This window comes from Oncorhynchus clarkii, chromosome 17, assembly GCF_045791955.1.
Source record: "Oncorhynchus clarkii lewisi isolate Uvic-CL-2024 chromosome 17, UVic_Ocla_1.0, whole genome shotgun sequence".
NCBI classification, from domain to species: Eukaryota; Metazoa; Chordata; class Actinopteri; order Salmoniformes; family Salmonidae; genus Oncorhynchus; species Oncorhynchus clarkii.
Genome location: NC_092163.1, coordinates 70,979,616 through 70,993,606, shown reverse-complemented (window position 1 = coordinate 70,993,606; position 13,991 = coordinate 70,979,616).

The following is a 13,991-nucleotide window of genomic DNA, read 5'->3' as shown; positions in this document are numbered from 1 at the left end:
GGTAAATGATGGAATAATGCCTAATGCAGTTAGATAATGTCCATTCAGTCCAGGAATAAACCCTGAATCTTTCAGAAATGTGTGAAATCCATTACAATTATACAGAGATCTCTGGCCTCTAAATCTGGAAAGGGAAGGTAGAGGAAAACCATTGACTTATTAAATGACTAGGTCACTAGTTTATGTTCATTTTGATGGGTTGTTAATTATAATCATTACTTAGATGTTTAATCCAGATGACAAAAATAAGGAATATTTTGTAGTACTGTAACTATAGGCTATGGAAAATTAAATGACTACCATAAATACAAATCCTGCAACACAGTAAGCCACATATAGAATATATTTTATAGGGCAGTAATAGCTCTGAGGATGCTGTTAAATAAGAACTGTTTAGGTTACCATTTTATCCACACCCTACTAGTGTATCAAATCAAATCAAATTATTTATATAGTCCTTTTTACATCAGATGTCACAAAGTGCTTATACAGAAACCCAGCTTAAAACCCCAAACACCAAGCAATGCAGATGTAGAATCACGGTAGCTAGGAACTCCCTAGAAAGGAAGTGTACTTCCTTGGCTTGATGACATGCAGTCTTTGGAATCAGTGAGGTCCCCTCCATTTCCACGGGTGAGCGGAGTTTGCACATTTTAGTCCATTTCATTGGCCCTTATGTGAAATATCCACCCACCCAGGGCACCGTAAAATGCAAAACGAACTCCACCATTGACATTATTTTTGACCGTGGAAATTGATGGGACCTCACCGATTCCAACGGCTGCACCTCGTCTGGCCTGTTTCTTAGAACCCTCTAGGCTAGTAATTCAGTGGTTCTCAAACCTCTCCTCACTCGGGGACCCCTATACATTTCACTGTTTTGTTGTAGCTCTGAACTAACTCACCTGATTCACCTATTCAAGGCCTTGATGATTCGTTTAATCAGATGTGCTCTCTCTGGAATAGATCAAATATCTGGAACGGCTGGGGGTCCCTGAGGAGAAGTTTAAGAAACAATGGACTAATTTACCGAATACTGCAGAAAGGATGGCACGATTCAGAGGGAATGAAGACAAGACAGGAGTCAAATCTGAACAGTAACCAGAAAAGGTTCATTATGTTTAAATATCTTCAAATGTTACAGTTTCTGGTGTGGACTAGGATTGTCCATTTGGAAATAAGTGAACAGGTTACTTTGCGTCGGGTGGAAAAGTAGGTGGTGGCTCGTGACCATAGCAGGGGCATCAGTTCGGTATGGCAGGGTAGCTGAAGGCCAGAAATGTTAAAGTCTAATCATTCCAATCCCGGCTGTTGGCTGTTTAGTTTATTGGTTGGCTTGCTTTAGTACAATCGTTTAGAGCGCAGATGGCAGCCTGCGCACCTTTCTCTCAGAACAGATACAGTTCTTTGCTGGTCAGCTGTTTAGGCAAGGCAGAGATTGCTTTAGATTCTCAATTGCTTAGACAATTCATGGAACAATTCACAATTTTCTCAAATCTTCACACACAATTTTTAAAACTCACACCCAATGGTACAAATATCTAACTTCTGGGTCCCAATTCAAACTTTGCCCTCAGACACACACAAGCTGTCAAACACACTGGCTACATGACTGTTACACACTGGAGGGATTCATTCAAAACACTACCAAAATGTTTAGAATAGGTTTTTAGAGAAATCATTTGGAACTTTGTAAAATCACAGCACTGACTATCCAGATAACCCTTTCAGGAACACCCTGATGAGAACTTGAAAACAGTACCGTAATAAATACTTCTTACATTAGTGGATAAGGGAACTACTGGATATGCTGTTTTGGTCAAAACTGACCTTTGAAATGTTACACTGACAAAACATGTAAGGAAGAGTCCATGCACAGTAAAATACCCAATTTCCAAAAGCTTTATTTCCAAATGCAGCAAATGTACAGGTTACTCAGCATCAGCGTTCTCATCATCTCAGGCCATAATCTCATCAACGTCACACATTATGTTTGCTCTTGACAGGCAGCGTGGGGAAAATGCCCTTGTGTGCCTTAGAAAACACTGGATAGACTCCACAGACACATCACCACAGGCCTCCATCATTGCTTCCAGGATGTTTTGCCGTGCGTAGGGGTTGCGGGTATATACTCTCCACCACCATGCTGAGAAAAATACCTCAATCGGATTCAGAAATGGGGAATATGCTGGCAAAAAAGAACGGTGACCCTGGGGTTGGTCATTGAACCAGGCGCGAACCAGAGCAGCCCGATGGAAACTCACGTTATCCCAAATGACAACATATTGGGCTTGCTCTGGTTGCCCTTCCTGTTGAAGAATGTTATTGTGCAGCTGATCTAGAAATTGAAGGAGTTCCGTGTTGTATGGACCCACTTTCACATGATTGCTGATGGCTGCACATAGGGTGACATTACCTCCCCTCTGGCCAGGAACTTGTATGGTGACCAATGAATTTGCTCCCACTTTTGCGCCTTTTTTTTGGGTTGAATCATGCCTTGTCGATGAAGATGTACTCCTGTGGGTCAGCCATGGCATCCAGCTCAAGATTCTCTACAGAAGTAAAAACACATTTTACTGTACTACAAATACACTACTGTACTGGAATGAAAGATTGTCTACTGCAGTTACTGTAACATTACTATACAGTACTGTATTGATATGCTGGAGAGATGGGACATACTCTACATACTGTAAAAAATCTGTACAATATAGCAATTACCTGCACATATTGGAATCGTCGCTCCTTAACTCCAAATTCCTTTCAAAAGGCACACGGTACAGCTGCTTTGTCCTTATGTGGTTCTTCTGAACGATCCGGTCAATGGTGGAAATGCTGATGCTGTCAAATCCTTGGAAGACTACCTGGTCTTCAACTATTTGGGTTTGAATTTCCCTCGAACGAATGGAATTATTGGCAATCACCATATTCACAAGGGCAGTCTCCTGCTCAGCTGTGAGAAGTCTCCGCCTCCCGCCAAGATGGCCATCTCTCAGTTCTTCAAAAATTTAATTTGACCATTACTGACCTTTGGTTTTTAATTTATTGATCCTGCAATTCTGATTGGTGTTTTAACAATTTTGAGGCTTACTGTGGTCAAAACTACACTGAGAACTAAGTGGAGATTCAGTCTATATGCACTACAACATTACATGTATCACAGTAACAACAAGGCAAATTATCTGTTTCCCTTCTGAAAGTACAGACAATGGATGTGTGTAAAGAAAAAAGAAAGTTGGGTTGGGTTGCACTAGCTGTCCCATGTGTGAGCACATGATGAACTAGGGTGGCACGGATTTCATCTGAGATTACTTGTCTTTGTTGTTGTCGTACTTGTCCTCATCCTCTCTGTTGTCTTGCAACTTTGGAATTTTTAGGATCCATTGTTGCAAAGCACATGGACACGCCTCTAAGCCCTATTTATTGATGCTGCAGTTCTGATTGGTGTGTTAACAGTTTTGAGGCTTAGTGTTTGCACCTGGAGAAAGGTGTGCTCTTTGAGTTTAGGTTGTGATAACTTGAGTTAATTATATTGAGAGCATGTGTTTGCTGAATGAATATATAGTGCAATGAATGATTTATTTGGCCACTTGTGTTTAGTTTTGCAGAAAAAGTTTTGAATATTGAAACATGTTTTAAACATGTGAATAGTGTTTACGGTTATGGGAAATGTGTGTGTGTTTTGGGGAATGATGTAAGGGTATGGATTTTTGTGCTACAGGAACCAGTTTGTGTTTATGCAATCGAGACAAATTGGAAACTTGATGTCAGCATTTGAATTTGGCCTTGTAGCCAGCCATTTTATTTAACTAGGTAAGTCAGTTAAGAACAAATTCTTATTTACAATGACAGCCTACACCGCCTAACCCTAAACGACACCGGGCCAATGACAGCCTACACCGCCTAACCCTAACGATGACACCGGGCCAATGACAGCCTACACCGCCTAACCCTAATGACACCGGGCCAATGACAGGTTTGTAGTGACGCCTCTAGTACTGAGATGCATAGCCTTGGACCGGTTACTTTCACATTGATATTGGCGGCATAGATTCCACAGTAAATTAAATATAACTTGCCAACATTAACTATATAATTACTTGTGCCTACAGTATACAGACATGGGAATCATAAGAAAAAGTTTAGAAAGCAAATGGCTAATGTCGAAAAAGACAAAGAAAACACTAATCTGTCTCTAGATTCTCCGTCTTAAAATTCTCAACTGTTAAATTGTGTGGACAGTAGACTATTTTATTGGCACCAGCAGAGAACATGAGTTATTTAGCAGAGCGATTTACAGTCAGTGCATTCATCTTAAGATAGCTTTTTTTTGGGGGGGGGGGGGGGATTATTTAAGATATTCTTTGAACAGGTAGGGTTTCAGGTGTTTTCAGAAAATGGGCAGGGACGCCAACATTGGGGTGCCAGAACAAAGAAGTGCTTGGACTGGGTTGAGTGGGAGCCTCCCTCCCGTACGGGTGAGAGAGCCAAGAGGTAACAGAACGGAGTGCTTGGGTTGGGGTGTAGGGTTTGAGCATAGCCTAAAGGTAGGGAGGAGCAGTTCCTCTTGCTGCTCAGTAAGCAAGCACCATGGTCTTATAGTGGAAGCGAGCTTCAACTGGAAGCCACTGGAGTGTGTAGAGGAGCGGGGTGACATGGGAGAACTTGGGAAGGTTGAACACCAGGTAGGCTGCAGAGTTCTGGATAAGTTGAGGGGTTTGACGGCACATGCGGGGAGCCCAACCAACAATTAGTTGCAGTAGTCCAGACAGGAGATGACAAGTGCCTGGATCAGGATCTGTGCTGCTTCCTGTGTGAGGTAGGGTCATACCGATGTTGTGAATTGGTGGATATAGAGTGGAGAGGGCCTAGAACCAAGCCCTAGGGGACACCAGTAGTGAGAGTACATGGTGCAGACACAGATCCTCTCCATGTCACCTGGTAGGAACAGCCTGCCAGGTAGGATGCAATCTAAAAGTGTGCAGTGCTTGAGACTCCCAGCCCTGAGAAGGTGGAGAGGAGGATCGGATGGTTCATGGAGTGGAAGGCAGCGGATAGATCTAGGAGGATGAGAACAGAGGAGAGAGAGAGTCGTTTTTGACGTAAGAGGACGTGTTGGTTCCTTCAGGAGGGGAGCTACTCGGGCCATTTTGAAGTCAGAGGTGACACCCAGTGGTCATAGATGAATTGATAAGGGAAGTGAGGAATGGGAGAAGGTCACCAGAGATGGTCTGGAGAAGGGAAGGGGGTTGGGGTCGTTGTCGGGCGGGCGGGTAGGTTGTCGAGAGGCCGGACCTCTCTAGTAGCATGATTTCATCTGGAGGGAAAGATGAGAGGTCAAGGCGTAGGGTAATACTGTGTGAGTAGGACCAGTGGGTTCAATAGGCTGAGTGGACGAGGAGCGGATGTCGTTAACTTTCTTTTCAAAGTGCTTGACAAAGTGGTCTGCAGATTAGGGATGGGTGGGGGATTAAGGAGTGAGGAGAAGGTGTAAAAGTTTCCTAGGGTTAGAGGTAGAAGTTTGACATTTAGAGTGATAGAAAGTGGCTTTAGCGGCGGAGACAGAGGAAGAGGAGAGAGTGAAAGGGTTAGGGTTAGGGTTAGGGTTAGGTCCTCCGGAAGTTTTCCTACATTTTCGCTTAACTGCCCACAGCCCAATTCCATAAGATTGCAATGAGCCACAAAGCAGGAGGGAGGGCTGCGTTGGCCTGGAGGAAAGGGAACAGTGAGAGTCAGAGAGAGAGAGTCAGCGACAGAGAGACAGCGACAGAGAGACAGAGAGACAGAATTGTGACTGCGCATGACCCCCCCCCCCCCCCAAAGGTGCTACCTGTGAGAACTCATTTTCCACTTTGAAGAAGCATGCTACTGTACAGCCGAGGGAAGCTCAACTAATCCAACCTGCAGTTGAGTGTGATCTTACAAGAAAATTTCAGGCAAAACGGAATGACCGATTACTCAGGAAGTTCCACAGAGCATAAAGGAGGCTGTGACTTCTGAAAAGGTAAGAAACAATCTGCTGGTTGGTTTTTATCCAAATCTTGGTGGTATAGCCAGTGGTGTCATGATATTTTTATAGGCCTACCTGGTATCGCTGTTTTGTTCTGTTCACATTAATTTGTTCACATTTGCGTCAGTATTCTAAGCCAAACTGCTATTCAGTATTTTTGTTTGCATGAATAAATAACTAGGCTACTACTATCAGCATTTAGTTTGCATAATTCTGGTAAGACAGCTAACAGATTGCATTCACATACTGTATGCTGTTTGTAATAGGTCAATTACCCTATCTATCTTGTAGCCTATATGTATAAGTATCACCAAAACTGCCTTGCTTTAGTGCGTGGGGCTCTGTCCATTGTACTGATAGGTACTGTAAGTGCTGTTATTGTGAATTTGAAACGTCTAGGAGCAACAACGGCTCAGCCGTGAAGTGGTAGATCACACAAACTCACAGAACAGGATGGCAGAGTGGTTGCAACACTCACTACCGAGTTCCAAACTGCCTTTGGAAGCAGCATCAGCACAATAACTGTTCGTCAGGAGTTTCTTGAAATGGGTTTCTATGGCCGGGCAATTGCACACAGGCCTAAGATCACCATGCGCAATGTCAAGCATCTGCCGGAGTGATGTAAAGCTCTCCGCCATTGGATTCTGGAGCAGTGGAAATGCGTTTTCTGGAGTGATGAATCACACTTCACCATCTGGCAGTCTGACGGACGAATTTGGGTTTGGCGGATGCCAAGAGAACGCTACCTGCCCGAATGCATAGTGCCAACTGACTGTGAAGTTTGGTGGAGGAGGAATAATGGTCTGGGGCTGTTTTTCATGGTTCGGGCTAGGCCCCTTAGTTCCAGTGAAGGGAAATCGTAATTCTACAGCATACAATGAAATTCTAGACGATTCTGTACTTCCAACTTTGTGGCAAAAGGAGAAGGCCCTTCGTGTTTTAGCATGACAATGCCCCCGTGCACAAAGCAGGTCCATACAGAAATGGTTTGTTGAGATCGGTGTGGAAGAGCTTAACTGGCCTGCACAGAGCCCTGACCTTAACCCCATTGAACACCTTTGGGATGAATTGGAACAAAGACTGCGAGCCAGGCCTAATCTCCCAACATCATTGCCCGAACTCAATAATGTTTTTGTGGCAGAATGGAAACAAGTCCCCGCAGCAATGTTCCAACATCCCGTGGAAAGCCTTCCCAGAAGAGTGGAGGCTGTTGTAGCAACAAAGGGGGGTCCAATTCCATATTAATGACCACAAATTTGGAATGAGATGTTCGACAAGCAGTGTTTACATACTTTTGGCCATGTAATGTATATTAGTGGAGGTATACAAATCCCTCCATATCTAGCTGGATATGTCTCAATGCTATGCTAGGTCAATTAAAACATGCATGCCGTCCCACTGGATACAAATATTTTTGTATTGTTGTTTTTAAATATATTTAAGATTACACACATACTTATCCCTTGGAGCCACCTGTATTATTGTGCTCTAATGTGAATAGAAAACCACTCGGCTATGTTTTCCTGGTACAGTCTTAAGTTCTGTTGAGGACTCTATTCTTATTAGATTGCTATATAAGGTTGTTAATCAAATGTCAGTCTCGTCATCAATGTAGTGGATATTGGCTAGTGATGTGTATTTAACCAACTGATGGCTCCAGAGGATATGGTTTCGAGAGGGAAGTTGAAGCATGGGTCTAGGCATCGCTCTCTCTGTCTCTCTGTCTCTCTCGCTCTCTCTCTCTGTGTGTGTGTTGTTCTGAAACTGACTGGTGGTTCCACACAACCAGCATTTTAACAACAGAAGTATAAGGGAGGTTTGCATTGTGTATGTTCTGCCAGTCACATTCTGTTAAAGGTCCTGAAAGCACAAACATCCCTGGGTCGCTCCTCTTTTCAGTTCGCTGCAGCTAGCGACTGGAACGAGCTGCAACAAACACTCAAACTGGACAGTTTTATCTCAATCTCTTCATTCAAAGACTCAATCATGGACACTCTTACTGACAGTTGTGTCTGCTTTGCGTGATGTATTGTTGTCTCTACCTTCTTGCTCTCTGTGCTGTTGTCTGTGCCCAATAATGTTTGAACCACGTTTTATGCTGCTACCATGTTGTATTGCTACCATGCTGTGTTTTCATGTGTTGCTGCCCTGCTGTTGTTGAATTATGTTTATCTTTATGTTGTGTGGTCTCTTGTCGGGATGTGTGTTTTGTCCTATATGTATTTATTTATATATACATTGGAGAGAACAGGTATTTGATACACTGCCGATTATGTAGGTTTTCCTACTTACAAAGCATGTAGAGGTCTGTAATTTCTATCATAGGTACACTTCAACTGTGAGAGACGGAATATAAAACAAAACTCCAGAAAATCACATTGTATGATCTTTAAGTAATTCATTTGTATTTTACAGGAACTGGTTTATAAATTATGTTTGTTCTGTCTCTGTTCGGTCTGAATAGAAATTGGTAGCCTAAATATATATATATTTTTTGAAGATGTGAGACATTTGTCGGCTACCAAGAAATTCTCCCACAGAATTTAGTCAAAATGATGTGCTCTGCACCTTAAGTTAACTGTAACGTGTGTATGGGAGTTGGAAATGTTGTGACATTCAGACACGATTGCTTGTCTTCTGTCATTTTATATTTCACTGCTGAGAACAATAACATTGTAGCTCCTAAACCACCTCTTTCTATGAAACCTTTGACTTGTGTCCTCCCTGGCTCCAACATAACACAACAACTCCAATGTGCATGATCTGTGTTTTCTGTACTGCTTGGTCTGGATTAGACATTTCACTTGCATAGACATGACCATTGAAGTTGACTCTTTTGTATCTTATGATGTTGACCCTTCGTCTAACAGTAGCTTGATTAGCTTTCCTCTGTACTGATTTTTCACAGCATCCCTATTTCTCCTGACGGGCATCTGTCTGTCTGTCGTCCAACCTGTCCATCACGGCCAGTCCAACCAAGTGGGGCTCAACTTTCTAAATGTCTCATATTAGAAATGTCACATGACGTGTTGTAAGTGTTGCGTGCGACCTGTTGTGTGCTGCTAGCGATAACCAGTGTTCCACAATGCCAACGTAAGCATATCGGACGGTTTGATTGGCATTTTGAGTCGTTTTGATCTAATTGGCTATCATGTAACAGGGCTGAACAGAGCCCTCTGCTGGCCACGCATCCATGTTAACAGAGATTCTACTGTGGTAGGAATATTACTTCATGTTCAAGCAGACAGAATCTGGGCTGTGTTACTAGCGCACTGCCAGTATCGCCCAGTACCGTGAAGCTCAGAGGAAATAACAGTTTGCTCCGTCAGGAGTATGTTTGTCTACACAACATAGAACATATAAAATGTGTGATTTAGTTACCATATGACATTTTTGTATGGGTGTATGTGTAAACAGTGTTGCCATGCCATGATAAGGACACCAAGGATAGAAACGTTTAAGATGTCAGACATTTACGCCAACCTAAATTCCAAGGAATTCTGGGACATCTATCTCAATGCTTCCCAACTCCAGTCCTCCAGTACCCCCAACAGAACAAATGTTTTGTTGTCGTCCCAGACAAACTCACATGATTCAACTCATTGAGGGCTTGATGATTAGTTGACAAGTTGAATCAGGTGTGCTTGTCTGGGGTTACAGCAACAAATGTATGCTGTTGAGGGTACTGGAGGACTGGAGTTGGGAAACACTGAGCTAGACTGTAAAAGTCCAACATAATACTAACAGCACAACATAATGTTAAAACCAACCCGCACCCACAAAGCAGAAGGCAAACCACATATCACCAAGAGAAGCATGTATTCTGCTGTTTTGTGTAAGCTAAAGATCTCACTGCTACTAAACTAAGAATGGCTTTATCATGTCAGTATGTTCATGGTCTCTACAGGACACTATGGCTCGACCATGGAAACAGCTTCTATCTGCTCAGTGTCTAACTCTCCTCTTTCTGGAAGTATTCCAATTGATTATCCAGGTTTATATGAAAGAACGTTGTAATAATGCTTTGTAAAAGGAAAGTGTTGTAGTGAATGTTTGATTTAAAGTGAACACAAACAATGTTAATAAATTATTTTTGAGACACAATTATACACAGCCTTCCACAGCCTCAGTTTTTCCATTTTACCCAGACTATTTTACACATGTATTGCTTGTTTTCCAGTGTAGCAGCCACTGCTTCAGTTCGGGACACAGTAGTGCGACTTGAACACACATGGTTACAGATTCCTGAGAGATGGATAGCATCTATTGTGGATAAATGACTGAAACATGATGTAATGACGTTAGACCAGGTGACACTGATCCAGTAGTCATCATACTACTGCATCTAAAATGTAGTGATTCAATTGTCAGCATACTAAAAATACAGTGGAGGTTTAAAAAGACATCGACAAAAACAGAAAATATCAAATGTATTGTGAATATAAGAGATTTGATAAAACTGTCTTCCATCATATGCTCTGAGGAGCCCTTTGAATTATATGTTTGTCTTTATTGGTCACTTGTCCGTGGGACATTTCACATTACCAAACGGTGAACTGGTCAGGCTGAAGATTTCATCCACTTTCTACTGAGCAAGGGTTTTAGTCACCCATCAAGGCAAAACGTTCAACCCATCCCAAAATGTTTGAAAGTGCAGTTCTTGCCTATTTATTTAATTGCAATACTTTTTGGTATAAAGTTTATATTTTGGTATAAAGTTCAGAAAGGCAGCTAAATCTGTATTTTGAATGTCAGTTTGAGAAGTACCTCCAGTATGATCTTAGTAGTACCTGTACAGCGTTGCTGGTGTCCAGAGGGTTACGGCCCAGTCCTCCACTCTGGATGGACCTGCTGCTGGAGGTCCCTCTCCTCTGTCGGACCTGAGCCAGACTCCACCAGGATTGTAAGAAAAGCCAGTGTACCCCAGTGTACACTGGTTAGTGTTCTGAGACTGTTCACTATCCTCCACACACTGTGTGAACAGTCTCAGAACACTAACCAGTAGGTGTACAGTGTGTGGAGGATGGTGAACAGTCTCAGAACACTAACCAGTAGGTGTACAGTGTGTTCTTGTTAGTGAGGAAGCTGAGGTTAAAGTCTTGGTCTATCTTGAAGTAGACACCAGTGTCGGCTGCTGAGGGGAGAACGGCTCATAATAATGTCCGGAACGGGGCCAGTGGAATGGCATCAAACACCTGGAAACCATGTGCTTGTTGTATTTGATACCATTCCAACTATTCCACTCCAGTCATTAAGGTGCCACCAAGCTCCTGTGGTGGACACCATGAGGATCTTCCTATCCCGTCCCTACAACTCCTCCACTGAACCCACCTGGAAAAACAACAACAACACGGTTAAGAAACAACAACAATCATCAACACTCAAGGCCTTGCCTGAACAAGGGCCCCGTACACACTCATATTTTAAGACGGGACTCACCTTGAGCTCCTTGCTGTCCTTCCATTGACTCAACTGTTTGACAGACTTTGGAGAATTCTGGATTTTCTCAACCTGTTCAAAACAGCAGATGAATGTAGATAAAACTCTTGTTCCTTCACATAAGATATTTAGTGATGGGTGCTTTAACTCTCCTGCACTGACCGATGATGTCTTTTTTATTTTACCTTTATTTAACTAGGCAAGTCAGTTAAGAACAAATTCTTATTTTCAATGACGGCCTAGGAACAGTGGGTTAACTGCCTGTTCAGGGGCAGAACGACAGATTTGTACCTTGTCAGCTCAGGGGTTTGAACTTGCAACCTTCCGGTTACTAGTCCAACGCTCTAACCACTAGGCTACCCTGCCGCCCTTGGTCTCCATCAGCTTGGTGAGGTAGACCATCAGGACCTTCAACGTGTTAGAGGTGGGGGACGGACTGTTGGCCTCTCTCTCATTCTTCCCCATCACTTCATAGATTATCCCTGTACAGAAGCACCACCGAAATGCATCCCATACTGGAGACTTTTCCACCCCCCACACAATCACAACTTAACCCATGATTACCATCCTGCAACAGGGGCACTCATATTTGATATAGCATTTTATTTTGAAATATTCATGAAAAAAACTCAGGAGAAAAAGGTGTCGAAACAGACCTGTAGCTGCATGTTTTAGACAGAGGAAGATGTTTTGTTAAATATGCTGCTGCTAATGAGGATTCAGGAATAGCTCTGTGGACGGACGGACGGACAGACAGACAGTGAGCTGCCTGGGGAGAAGAGTCAGACAGACATTGAGCTGCCTGGGGAGGAGGGAGAGAGAGAGACCAGACCAGACCAGACCAGACAGAGACATTGTGAGCTCCAAAAATATTGGAACAGTGACAGATTTTTGGTTGTTTTGTCTCTCTACTCCAGAACTTTGGATTTGATACAATACATGACTATGAGGTTAAAGTGCAGACTGTCCGCCTTCATTTGAGGGTATTTTCATCCATATCGGGTCAACCGTTTAGAATCTATAGCACTTTTTCTGCATAGTCCCCCACATTTTAGGGGACCAAAGGTTTTGGGACAGATTCACTTATACAGTATGTGTATTAAAGTAGTAAATGTAAGTACGGTATTTTTGGTCCCATATTCATAGCACGTAATGACTACATCAAGCTTGTGACTCTTCATATTTGTTGGATGCGTTTACAGTTTGTTTAGGTTGTGTTTCAGATTATTTTGTGCACAATAGAAATGACTGGTAAATAATGTATTGTGTCATTTTGTAAATAAGAATATGATATGTTTCTAAACACTTGTACATTAACGTGGATGCTACCATGATTACGGATAATGCTGAATGAATGGTGAATAATGATGAGTGACAAAGTTACAGACTGTTACAGGTTTTGGTTTTTCCTTTGAGGTTTTGAGGTTGAACTTCAGCACGTATAGCTTGTTAGCATGTAGGGCTCACCGATTGGCGTCACCTCGTTAGTCAGTATGTGTTACACCTGTGCTGGTTGCCATTTCGTTAGTGGGAAGGTATTAAGAAGCCTTTTGAACCTAGACTTGTGTCATGACGTGGCCCTTTCTGGGTATAGATCACGGCATCCCCCGCTCTCTCTTGTACACCCAGGTTCTTTTATCTCAGGTCATAAATTCCTGGAGGAGACTCTCTTCCCCTGGCCATGGAGAAAGAGAGACACATTGAGAGAACAAATGAAACCTCAGTTTAAAATAAGCGGTCTAAGGCACTGCGTCTCAGTGCTTGAGGAGTCACTACAGAAACCCTGGTTCGAATACAGGCTGTATCACAACTGGCCGTGATAGAGAGTCCCATAGGGTGGCGCACAATTGGCCCAGCGTCATCCGGGTTTGGCCAGTGTAGGCCGTCATTGTAAATAAGAATTTGTTCTTAACTGGCTTAACTAGCTAAATAAAGGTTTGAAAAAAGTCCCTTTACTTGAAAGCTGCAGCTCTACCCTTAAGCTCAGTGTAGATGTTGCCTGTAATCCATGGCTTCTGGTTGGGGTATGTACGTACAGTCACTGTGGGGACGACATCATCAATGCACTTATAGATGAAGAAAGTGATGTGGTGTACTCCTATATGCCATCGGAAGAATCCCACAACATATTCCAGTCTGTGCTAGCAAAACAGTCCTGCAGCTTAGCATCTGCTTCATCTGACCAGTTTTTTATCGACTGAGTCACTGGTGCTTCTTGCTTTAGTTTTTGCTTGTAAGCAGGAATGAATCAGGAGGATAGAATTATGATCAGATTTGCCAAATGGAGGGCGAGGGAGAGCTTTGTACACATCTCTGTGTGTGGAGTAAAGGTGGTCTAGAGTTTTTTCCCTCTGGTTGCACATTTAACATGGTGGTAGAAATGAGGTAAAACTGATTTAAGTTTCCCTGCGTTAAAGTCCCTGGCCACTTGGAGCACCGCCTCTGGATGAGCGTTTTCCTGTTTGCTTATGGCCGTATACAGCTCAATGAGTGACGTCTTAGTGCCAGCATCAGTTTGTGGTGGTAAATAGACAGCTACGAA